General features: G+C 46.9%; 1 pseudogene; it reads left to right on the top strand.

The window, feature by feature from the left end:
- The first annotated feature begins 4,745 nt into the window (after positions 1–4,745).
- On the top strand, positions 4,746–11,113 carry LOC149355676 (uncharacterized; annotated as a pseudogene).
- The last annotated feature ends 1,409 nt before the right edge of the window (positions 11,114–12,522 follow it).

Raw genomic sequence — 12,522 nt, 5'->3', positions numbered from 1 at the left:
CCATGTATATAAAGGATGCAGGCGAGCTTTTTCCTTCCCTCTGCGCTCTCTTTATGCGACCTAGTTCCCTATAAAGTTTGTTTCTGTACCGTAAGGATCCGGTGCGATACTGAAGCCAGCACAGAGGCCGGGAACCACGCGTTTTTTAGTATGGCCACCTGATCAGCGAACGCTTTCTCCACCTGATGGAAACAGGACTTTGTGAAAGCCGAATTTAATGCATTCAAAGCCATGCAATTCTTAATCAACTTCGAATGGCCGGAAGAAAAATTCAACAAGGGTTTCTTTGACCTTGGTGAAAACGACCAGCACACATGATTGCCCTCGAAAAACAAGGAAAGGTCCAAAAACTGAATGCGTCCATTTTCGGGAGCTTCACAAGTAAAATTCAGGCCACGTCCTCTTTCTTTGAACACCTTCAAAACATCGACCATTGGCCGGGTGGTGTCGCGACAGTCCACAAAAACTATAAAATCGTCAACATAACGGAAAACTTTTGTCACCATTCCAAAATATCGCTCAGAACCGGAGCAACTCTTGACCCGATACAGATACCAGATTTTTTAATGTACACGTCATTGTTCCAGCCAATGAAAGTCGAGTTCAAACAAACAGCCAGAAGCTCAAGGAAACTATCGACCGAAATCCCGCACCTGGAAATAAAGGCAACTTCATCGTTCTGTTGCGTTATACAATCCTTACACGTTTCAAAAGTTGCACATGCGGAAGCGAGTCGATAGTTTTCTTGAGCTTCTGGCTGTTTATTTGAACTCGACTTTCATTGGCTGGAACAATGACGTGTACATTCAAAAATCTGGTATCTGTATCGGGTCAAGAGTTGCTCCGGTTCTGAGCGATATTTTTCTGTGCGCGGTTGATAGGTGCCTGGAGCTTGATTTGGAAGGAATGGTGACAAAAGTTTTCCGTTATGTTGACGATTTTATAGTTTTTGTGAACTGTCGCGATACCACCCGGCCAATGGTCGATGTTTTGAAGGTGTTCAAAGAAAGAGGACGTGGCCTGAATTTTACTTGTGAAGCTCCCGAAAATGGACGCATTGTTTTTGGACCTTTCCTTGTTTTTCGAGGGCAACCATGTGTGCTGGTCGTTTTCACCAAGGTCAAAGAAACCCTTGTTGAATTTTTCTTCCGGCCATTCGAAGTTGATTAAGAATGGCATTGCGTTGAATGCATTAAATTCGGCTTTCACAAAGTCCTGTTTCCATCGGATGGACAAAGCGTTCGCTGATCAGGTGGCCATACTAAAAAACGCGGGGTTCCCGGCCTCTGTGCTGGCTTCAGTGTCGCACCGGATCCTTACGGTACAGAAACAAACTATATAGGGAACTAGGTCGCATGAAGAGAGCGCAGAGGGAAGGAAAATGCTCGCCTGCATCCCTTATATACATGGTGTGTCTCACAGCCTTAAAAAGGTGGCTCGCCGTTATGAGGTGGACTTGGTATTTTCAGCCAAGAATAAGGTAGGGCGGATATGTGCCGCCATTGAGAGGTGTGACGCACCGCGGGAAAGAAGGAACGCTTGTGGGGGGAAGCACTCCAACCCGTTTGTGGACTGTGCTTGCGGTGTGGTGCATTCCATTCCCCTAACATGCGGTCGACACTACACGGGGCAGACGGGACGCTGTCTAAATGTACGCCTCCAGGAGCACGCCAGGTCACTTGACAGGGGTTCGGGGACGCACCTGACTAAGCATGTAAAAAGCCACAAGTGTGCCCCGTTGTTCAAGAAAACGCGCGTTCTCTGGAATCATAAAGATAAGACTTCCCGGGAGATTATGGAGGCCTTCCGCATAAGGAAGTCGGCAGATGTATGCGTGAGTTTGCCATCCTTGCTGCTGCCTGACGCCGAGGTTGATTCTCTTCAAAGAACACTTATCCATGATAACAGGTAGATTCATCGTGATTTAACGTGTGTTCTTGCCTGTAACCTTTGTAACCGCGTTATGACTATGCATGTAACAATTGGTTTTGTCTATATATTTTTGGTGCTTTTAATAAATTTTGTCAGTTGTTACTGAGCACTTGTGTTGTTGTCACTCTGTCTCTGTTCCTGTCCCTGTGGCAACAACAGCTAACAAAGCAAGCTACATCAATGATTACAAGCATCAGCGGAGTCCATTTTCAACGCGATCGTGGCTTCTGTGTAGGCCAACTCAATGGGAATGGAGAGCGCAACATTATCTCGAATGGCAATGACGAACAAACAGTCAAGCCCTGGTCAGCACCCGCTGACTCCGTTTAAATTCAAGACGCCGTTTTTCACAGCAGCAGAGAACAGGTTGGTTGCGACTATAGCGAGCTAGAACTGGGAAGTGTGCCGTCCGCGGCACGAAGCAATGGGGGTGAGGTGGTCGCCAGAGCAATTAAAAGCATAGAGGGCGCTGGCTGTAAGAGAAGTGATGCCGCATTGCTTGTGGCGTGGGCAGAAGACACGTGGCGTTTGCTTCTGTACTTCGTTTCGTGCGTTGTTTTCTACCCAGTCACACTGTTTTGCTGTCGTCCCATAGTGTAATGTGAACTGAAGACAAACGCAGAGAGACGACACGACAAAAGAGACTGCGCTTGCATGGTAGTGCACAACAGTGGTGGCCGCTCATGGAAAGAAGCATGATCCGTGTTTAGCGCCTGGCTGGTAGCCCTCTGACGTGAAGCTCATTCACGGTATGTCAAAAAAAGGAGAACGGTAAATGCATTCAGTGCTGTGAGACAGTTTACTGGCAATAAAGATAACACTACACCACACCAGTTCCTAGTCATCGTAACATTAATATTTAGTAAATTCTTTATTCTTTACTCAGATATACCCCGCTTTACCCACGGCATGTTAACAGGAAGATTGACAGCTTTGGAAAGAAGAAATCATTGCTACAGCACACTTGATCACTGTACAATCAGTACCACTCTGCTACGATTCACACAAAGAATGAATTAACATAAAGGTTCGTCCTAGTCTGGCATTCTCGAATTTCGAAGTCATGATCAGTTCGCTTGGATATGCAACGCAGTGGTTCTAAGTAAATATTGTTATTAATTCCACTCGTGTTATGGAGTTCTGGGAACAATAACTTCACATGTAGTTTTCTCGGATGCTAGAACAGTGCTTCCCATTCCAATTCATTTATAATTTTATAGTAGTTTTGCCAAGCCGCCTTGGTGGCTTAGTGGCTATGGTGCTCGGCTGCTGGCCCGAAAGACGCGGGTTCGATCCCGGCCGCGGCGGCTGAAATTTCTTTGGAGGAGAAATTCTAGAGGCCCGTGTACTGTGCGATGTCAGTGCACGTTAAAGAACCCCAGGTGGTCGAAATTTCCGGAGCCCTCCACTACGGCGCCTCTCATAGCCTTAGTCGCTCTGGGACGTTAAACCCCATAAACCAACCATAAACCAACCATAGTAGTTTTGCCCTCACTCATACCATTGCATTGCAAACATTAGTTTAACTTCAAAAATTAGCATTAGGATATTTCTGTTTCAAATGCGATACTGATCAAATAATAACTATAAAACAGGATTTCAAATACCGTATATACCCGCGTAATGAACCCACTCGCATAAGACCCCCCCTCCCCCTCCCTTCCCCCCACTTTTGTCAGTGAAAATTTACTTTAAAAAAATGCTAGTTTTTGCCCCGTCTGCAGTGCAGACCTTGGCAGTGCGCCAAGACGTGAGCGCCGATAACATCACGGCGTGTTTATATTTTGTCAAGAGCTCCTGTAGAAAGGAGAGCTTAGAAAGCCAGCAAGTGCTCGAGCATCGGAATTAACCAGAATGCTATAAAACATCCTCCACACTGAAATAATATGAAGGAAGCAGGACCTTCAGACTCCCAAGCGATTTGATGAGCTCGAGATCAGGAGCAAAAGTGCCTAACCCCTCACCACCCTGCATGTTTTTTTTTTCAGCCCCGCGTAAAGAACGCGCACGTGACCTTGTGGGTCGGTGTTCAGCACGTTTGCTTTATCTTGCCGCGATTTCCCGGTGCTACCGGCTATCACAAAATCAATCATCGGATTGCACTGTGATACAACAAACACCTTTCGAAGAGAATGATGCTGAACACCAGCAACACGAACACGTCTGACCGCGTGCTTTTGTTGATGATGTATGGATGGGTGGATACATATAAAATTTCGACTCTGCCAAAAAAAAATCTCTTCAGGCGTTTTTCCCACATAATAAATCCTCCACCCAAATTTCTGTCAATTTTTAATTCAAGCCCAGGCCAAATACCTAAGGTAGACACGCCAGACCACCAGGGAAGTCGCTGATTGCAAGGCCTACCTCCTGAATTTGGACCACTCCCTGCTTCTAATCCACCACGAAGGGCCAGTGCTACCAGAATGAATCTTCCAGCTACAGTCGAGCTTGCCCTCCTCCACCACCAGTGGGAGCCACCCCATTTCCCTGGCAAGCCCCACGAGGATGCCGAAGACTGGCTGGACCAGTACGACCGGGTGGCCATCTACAATGGTTGGGGCGCTGACTGCAAGATGCGTCATGTTTATTTCGCCCTCAAAGACTACGCAAGGACCTGGTTTATCAACAATTAATCTGGCCTTCGAACGTGGGACACGTTCAAAACCGAGTTCCTCCAAGTGTTCAAGGACAGCACATTACGCAAGGAGAAGGCTGACATGCTTTTGCAAGCCTGAAATCAATGCCACAACGAGAGTGTGATGGTGCATGTCGAGGAAATGAAGAGACTCTTCCAATGTGCGGACCCAAGCATGTCGGAGGAGAGGAAGGTCAGCTTCCTGATGAAAGGGGTCAAGCAGCAGCTGTTCGCCGGCCTGGCTCGAAGTCCTCCAGTGACTGTAGCTGACTTCTTGAAGGAGGCGAGCTCAATCAAAAAGTCTCTTGTCATGATGGCCCGGCATTACGACTACAGAACAGCATCGATGCTCACGGCCACTGTGGAGGGGGCGACGATGAATTCAGCAGAATCTCTACGTGAGATTATTTGATCCATCGCGCAGGAACAACCGGCGAAGCTCTTTGCGGCTAACGTACGGCCTCAGGTTTCCACACTTGCTGACCTTGTGCGCGAGGAGGTGCAACAAGCTTTAGGTACGAGTGTACCACTACGTCTCTCAGGTCCTGTGCAGCCAGCCACAGCACCCCAATCTCAGCTACGCTGCCATCACACGTTGTTTCATTCCGTCCAAGCCGAACCCACGTTACAATGCACCTGCCTCCGCCGTTACACGAACTCAACCTCTCCAACCGAATTCTCCACAGTGTCTAGGATGACACAGAATGGATCCCTCAGGCCGCTACGCACGATGGAGCATTCGACTTGAAGAGTTCGATATCACTGTCATTTATAAATACGGTTGCACACATGCAGACGCAGACTGCTTATCTAGTGCTTCCGAGCAACCAGCTCCAGATGACGCTGCTGACGACACTGCTGACGACGATGAACTGCTCCTGAATGGAATACATACAAACGATTTCGCCGAGCATCAACGCACCAACCACGCTCTCTGCGACGTCATTTGTTATCTTGAAGGTGCCAGCAGGAGAGTTCCTAAAGCCGTCAGGCGTGCTTTGTCGTCTCTCTGGATATGTAACAGTGTTCCCTTCATGAAGAATTTCGCTGCTAACACTAGGCAATACTTGCTGCTGGTTGTCCCTGTGACCCTATGCAACGAAATTCTTCACGCCTGCCGGCCATCTTGGTGTTACTAAAACACAAGCCAGAATTCAGGACAAGTACTACGGGCCTCGCCTGGGACCTGAAGTTCCACATTACGTCCGCACTTGCCGGGATTGCCAGCACCATAAGGTTCGGCCCGTGAAGCCAGCCGGATTCCTCAAGCCCATTGAGCCGCCTTCGCAAGCGTTTTAACAAGTCGGCATGGACTTGCTCGGACCCTTCCCTACACCAGGCTCCGGCAAAAGGTGGATAATCGTAGCCACTCATTATCTCACGAGTTATGCAGAGACAGAATCCCTTCCGAGTAGCACCACCCTCAAAGTAGCCCAGTTCTCTGTTTATCATATCGTCTTATGTCATGGTGCTCCACAGTTTTGATTACTGACAGAGGGGCTGCCTTTTCCTCTCAGCTACTGCACCATATTCTAGTTTTCAGTCACACCAGTCACTGTAGAATGACTTGTTATCATCCCCAAACTAACGGATTGACGAAACGCCTAAACAAGACGCTTGCAAACATGCTTTCATGTACGTGGACATGGAACATAAAACCTGGGACAACGTCCTGCCCTACGTCACGTTCGCGTACAATACAGCCGTACAAGAAAACCACCAACATGACGCCGTTTAGCCTCGTTTATGGACATCAGGTCACGACAACACTCGATGCTATGCTGCCTCATGTCGAGAACCCCCAATGCAGTGACAACGTTGCATCCTTCTTGCAACACACCAGAGCTGCCAGCCAACTGACACAGCTTCGCATTCAGGACCAACAGGGCCAGGACGTGCAACGCTACAACATACGGAGGTGGCATGTTGAATACCCCCCCCCCCCCCCCCCCCCAGGTGATCTTGTCTGGGTTTGGTCCCCAGTACGACGACGAAGACCGAGTGAAAATCTCTTGCGCCGCTATTTCGGTCCCCACCGAATTGTGCGACGCCTTGGAGCCCTGAATGATGAAGTCGTCCCTCACGAAACTCAACAATCTCGACGCCACTCCCGCTCCGAGGTGGTCCACGTTGTTCGCCTGAAGCCCTACTACGCAAGGACACCCTAACTTTCCTCGATACCCCTTGCTTTCGTTTCAGCATCGGGTCGGTGCTTTCGGAGCAGGGGGGGGGGGGATAATGACAAATCCAGGTGCTAACAAACGACGACACAGAGGGGACACGGCACTTATTATGAAAAATCCACGCGCTAACAAACCACGACACAGAAGGGACACAGCGCCTGGATTTTTCATAATGAATGTTTACCAACTAGCTCAGCTTTCCGCCCAGTTGGGGCTAATGACGCCAGCGCTCATGCAGACAAAAGCGCCCATCAAGAAGAGAAAGAAGGGGGTTTGACAGAAATGCCGTGGAAGCACATGTCCACGACTATGCCGCTGTTGACCCTCGGCCGCTTAACACCGTGACAATATACGATTTATCACAAGATTACTTACATCCCAGAATTTTTCTCGCTTTTCGTACAGCAATGATGTTTTTCAACAAGCAGAACTTATCTGCACAGTTTCACTCATTAACCAACCGCCGTTATCTCATATGGAACACCTTTTACAGCAGACGCCATGGTAGTTAATTGCATGTAGTAGGGATGTTGTATTGTAGAGTGTGTTGTCCTCCTCAGTGCCTGTCAGTGTCTTTTGTGTCATCTCCCTTCCATGCTGTTTCCTGCGTTGGCTCCTGGAAGGCCACCGTGATTACAGCTAACCGTTTTCAGCGTGCGAGCCAAAGAAAGCGACTAAATAGATCTTTCTCAAATGCACTTGAAGACAGACGCAGCCACGCCCCACCACACAGATCCCCCCTCTCCCTGCCCTTTGGCTTTGGCAACGCAGCGACCAATAATGGAAGGTTCTAGCACCAACTAGAAAACCCAGAGAGAGAGGCACAGCTTTACGTGGGCTGAAGTGCAGCTCCCTCTCTCCTAAAGGCCTGAGTAATGTGAAACAAGGCGTCCAACACCCTTGGTTTACTTCCTTTCTCCAAGTGCTTTCTCCACAGCTCTGTCAGTATGCAAAGTGTACGAATTACGCAGACACATTTCCGCGCAGGCTACCCTACCTGCAAAGCCCATTTAAAACTGCACATTCGATAACCTAACTAGGAATCATAATAATGGCGTTTACATAAACGTGCAAGAAGTCAAATTCCCCCAATACATTCAGAAAATTGCTGCTATTTCACGGCAGTTTAACCGCATTCAATATTACTACGCTGGTCATAGCTGTCTTCCTGCACACACTTTTTCTTTTGCTATCACCAGCCACACTTCTAGAGAGCTACGATCATTAGGCGCAAACCGCCACAGTGCGATATATTAGGTGAAGCTTATGGTACCTAAGCAGCACAATTTTCAAACTAGTGCCTTCGTAACCGCGCCAGATATTGCACTGTGATGACATATTGCACGCTAATTGTGGCGACGGAGGCGGCCCGCCAAGCTGTCTGCTCCGAGCTCACACCACTCCTCTTGCACGCAGCGCCCTCTCATACCACCCTGAGTTTCCATCGGTGAAGTGGCCCGCTCTCCGCCCATGGGCGACACACTTCCCAGTTCTAGTACAACACAGCTGTGACAGTGATGCTCGCTCTCATCTATGTTAGGCAAAAATAACGAACTTTTGGTTGAATAACGATCTACACAGTATTGTTGGCACCTATTTTAGTCAGAAAAATTGAACTTTTGGACTCGATAAAGTCTGAAATACCAGCCGTGAAAATGTACATGTTCCTATGAGGCGCACGACAGTTCCTCAGCAAAGTCCGAATTATTGAAGCTCGAAAAACTGGTTGGATACTTACTTGGTTCTAGCAAACACTCTCTTTGCGATAAATCGTAGGACAGCAAAATATATGCCTGGAATACTAAATACCTACCTTCATAAACAAATGAATACCACACCAAAAACATCAGCAATGCAGAAAGATAGAAGTGGCTCACCTCATCAATTGTAAACGTGTAGAGTGAGTAATCGAGGGATGCCCCCAGCCTCTTCAGCTGCCTGAGAATGTTGGCCTCTTTCCTGCACAGTAATGGAAGATTTAACACCCAGTGTGGACGCAGTCCCTGCAGACTCACTCTGTTTATGATAACCACCAAACAGTCAAGGCAAAACTAGGATCCATAGTTACACTGAATTCTCAGTGCGGATGACAGACATTAGAATGCACAGCCAGCAATCGCAACGCTCCGGAACTGCTCAGCAGTGGTCACATTATCACTCTCTGCCCATTATTTCCTTTGGTGTTATCCTTCTCTGACCCTTATTCCCTCCTGTGGTCCAAATGTGACAACAGCTGTGGCAATGTATGCTAGGCAATAGCAGCCTGTGTAGCCCTACGGTCTGTGTTTTGCTGCCCCCCTCCAATATTCTCAAAAATGTTAAATGCACTTCCTGTAGTGCTGATTTCATCATCATCATCATCAACAGTAGCAGCAGCAGCAGAAGCAGCCCGACTGCGCCCACTGCAGGGCAAAGGCCTCTCCCATGTCTCTCCAATTAAACCTGTCCTTTGCCATTTGTGCCCCCCCCCTCCCCGCAAACTTCTTTTATCTCACCCGCCCACCTGACCTCCTGCCGCCCCCTGCTACGTTTGCCTGCTCTTAGAATCCACTCCGTTACCCTTAAGGACCACCGGTTATCTTGCCTTTGCATCACATGCCCTGCCCAAGCCCACTTCTTCCTCCTGATTTCGAATAGGATGTCATTAACCCGCGTTTGTTCTCTCACCCACTCCGCCGGCTTCCAATCTCTTAAAGTTACACCTATCATTTTCCTTTCCATAGCTACTCATTTACGTGCATCACTTTTGGCTCAATTCTGGTCAGCAACCAGAGCAAATCAACTGCTCTTGTCCTTCACTTCTTGTCCTGTCTTGTCTTGTCTTGTAAAGGACGACAGTGGCAGCTAGATGCTTCTAGATAAATGTTTTCCTGTGTTTTCATTCTTTTCCATATTTGATGCACTGTTGACTCACCATCTCTTCTAAGTGTACTGCATTAGCTGCGTGGCAGACGCCCCTGCAAGGGCTGCAATGGAGAATGTCCTGCAGTTCAATGGTTACTATGGCTGCTCACGGTGCCTTCACCCAGGAGTTTGCATTAATGGTAAACTAAAATTTAATTGTGATATTTTTAAGAGGCTAACTAGTGGCGTTATTTATTTTGCAGGGTGCGTAAAATACCCGGTCAGTGCAGGTGTCGTCGAGGACTGCAATGAGCTGGGTATGCTGAAGGACATGAAGGAAGCTGCAACAGCCCAGCGCACAGTTCGTGGTGTGAAAGGTCCCTCACCACTTGTTAATGTACCAGGATTTGATATAGTGTGGAGCTTTAGTCCAGACTATATGCACTGTGCCATGCTTGGCGTTGCCCGCCAGTTTACTGAGCTGTGGCTTTCAGGCATTGGTGAGCCATACTACATTGGTGATCCCACGCGGCAGTCCATAGTCAGTGAACGACTCTGTGGTCTTAAGCCGCCACAGTGCTTCAATAGGCCACCACGTGCCCTGAAACTCCACAAATATTGGAAGGCAGCTGAGTGGCAGTGTTGGGTCTTCTACTACTGCCTGCCTTGTTTGAAGGATGTCTTGCCTGACGAATACTATAAACATTTTGAACTTTTTAGTTCAGCACTATACATGTTGTGCAAAACCTGTGTGACCGCTGATGACATCAATATGAGCACTTTGAGGCTTACGGAGTTCGTCGTGATGACCGATTACCTGTATGGCGGAGCACAGATGACATCAAATGTTCATACACTGCTGCATCTACCAAAAGGTGTGCTGCTTCATGGGTCATTATAGGCACTGTCATGCTTTCCATATGAGTCTAGCATGGGCCATCTTCTGAAGCTTATATCATCATCGAATGGAGTGGCTTTCCAGATTTTTTCTCGTGTTTTACTCAGAAGCACATTTTTTGAGCTGAGGAGCATGGCCTCGCAAGAAGTTCAGCTGCATCCGACAAAAAACCAAGAAAAACCAGGTGCTTTGCAAACCCTTGGAAAACCTAAAGGGGTACCTGAGCATCTTTGTGAGCTTGTGAGAAGGCTGACCCCTGATGCTTTTGACCAGATTGTCGAGCATGATAGAGTGAGAATTTCTGGTCATACCATCCACAGCATGCAGTATCTGGCTCCGTCAAAGCGGGATTCGACAGCCCTGAAACTGGGAGATGTCTACCTTAGGGCAGAAAGGATTCTGTCTTTGACTGCAACTGATGGAAGCTGCAGCGTATATGTTATGTCATGTAGCTATAATGTTGTTGAGTTTGGAGACGCAAGTCACTTGAAACGCTCTCACAAGCACCCTACACTGCTGCTGTACAAACTTTGTGAGCCCATGCATCCATGTATGTACTTGGAGATAAACAATGAGGTAATATTCGCTGAATTGTGTAATAAGTATGAATGGTCTTAAGGAAAGGTGACCAGTTTCACTTATTTCAAAGAAAACTTACAAAAAATCTGGTACAAAAAACCATTTTGCTAATAGCGAGTAGACGTAAATGATGACGTCACAACAGACAGACCTATGATGCCATATGGATACTGCCACAAAACCTATCGTGCGTCTGACTGGATAAACTGCAACTATGTGACTGCTTAGGTCATTATTTGTTTGAAATGACCAAAAGCAAGGTCGAAATTCTGTCATTTAACAAACGCAGAGCCAAGGTCAACGTCTGTGTGTCCAGTGACATCACACGCATGGCTGCCCATAGAAATCTGCCTGACTGAGGTCATGCAATGGAAAACTTAAATATTCATTTGCACCACAACAAAACAACAGCCCCACTGCAAAATTTTGCACAAAAGACCATAAAACTGCAGAGAACACATCATGAAAGTAGCTGTAAAATCTGAGAAGGTACAAAAAATGCTGGAGTTGCTCTATAACGTAGCTGTGCCACACTTTTAGAGGGGATGTATGCAAACTGCAGATTTTAAATTTTGGACATGGGCTTTAGATTTTTGCAAGAATTATCTTGTCATTTTGTCTTTTAATATATTTATGGGGTTTCATTACGACATTTACTCTTTCCATGTGGCAGTCTTGCGCTTATGATTTTCATTGTGTGCACTTTTCATTTTAAAAGGTTTTTGTGTGTATTTTGTTAAAAAAATTATGGGATGAGTGTTTTGTACCATATATTGTATAATGTTCATTGTTGCTTGTGCTTTAGTACTTTGTGTAGTAAAACTTGTTTGTTTGGAATAAAGTCCTTGATGTATGTACCACATAAAACTGCATCTGTGATGTGAAAGCAACGCATCAGATTAGAATTCTCCATTCATTTGCTTTGAGCAATTGCCGGGTTAAATACAGCCAGACAACTCAAGAACAAAGCGGCAGATGCCCTACAAAGGAGGCCCTCTAGCCAATGGCGTCAACCAATTTTCATGATGCTGTGGCTGATTGGATGAAGCCATGCTTACTTGCCTTTCATCTGCCACTCCGAGGGATTAACCACGACGTCATAAGAATCAGTGGACGCTATTGGTTGGTGGACCTCCTTTGGGGGGCACCTGCCGCTTCGTACTTGAGTTGTATCTGACTACTGAAGGTTATAGCTGATTCCAAAGGCATGCAAAGGATTTAAAACATGATTAAATGCGCTTGTTTTATTTGTATTCAAGTGAATGTTTTTGCCACCGCGAGTATATCGAGAAATTGCTGTATCAAAATTATTCCCCTCATTGATTGAGTGTTCTTTCTGAGCTTATTGATTTGAAATAGCATCCTTTACCTGCAAAATTGCAAATTAGTGATTTAAATGGATTCTTAAAGGCTCCACGTAAGGCCTTATCTCATGCCCATTATGAGTG

The sequence above is a fragment of the Amblyomma mixtum genome, chromosome 3 (assembly GCF_055824585.1).
Source record: "Amblyomma mixtum isolate Tamu chromosome 3, ASM5582458v1, whole genome shotgun sequence".
Lineage (NCBI taxonomy): Eukaryota > Metazoa > Arthropoda > Arachnida > Ixodida > Ixodidae > Amblyomma > Amblyomma mixtum.
Note: the sequence above shows the minus strand (reverse complement) of the source record. Positions and strands in the feature narration are given on the sequence as shown.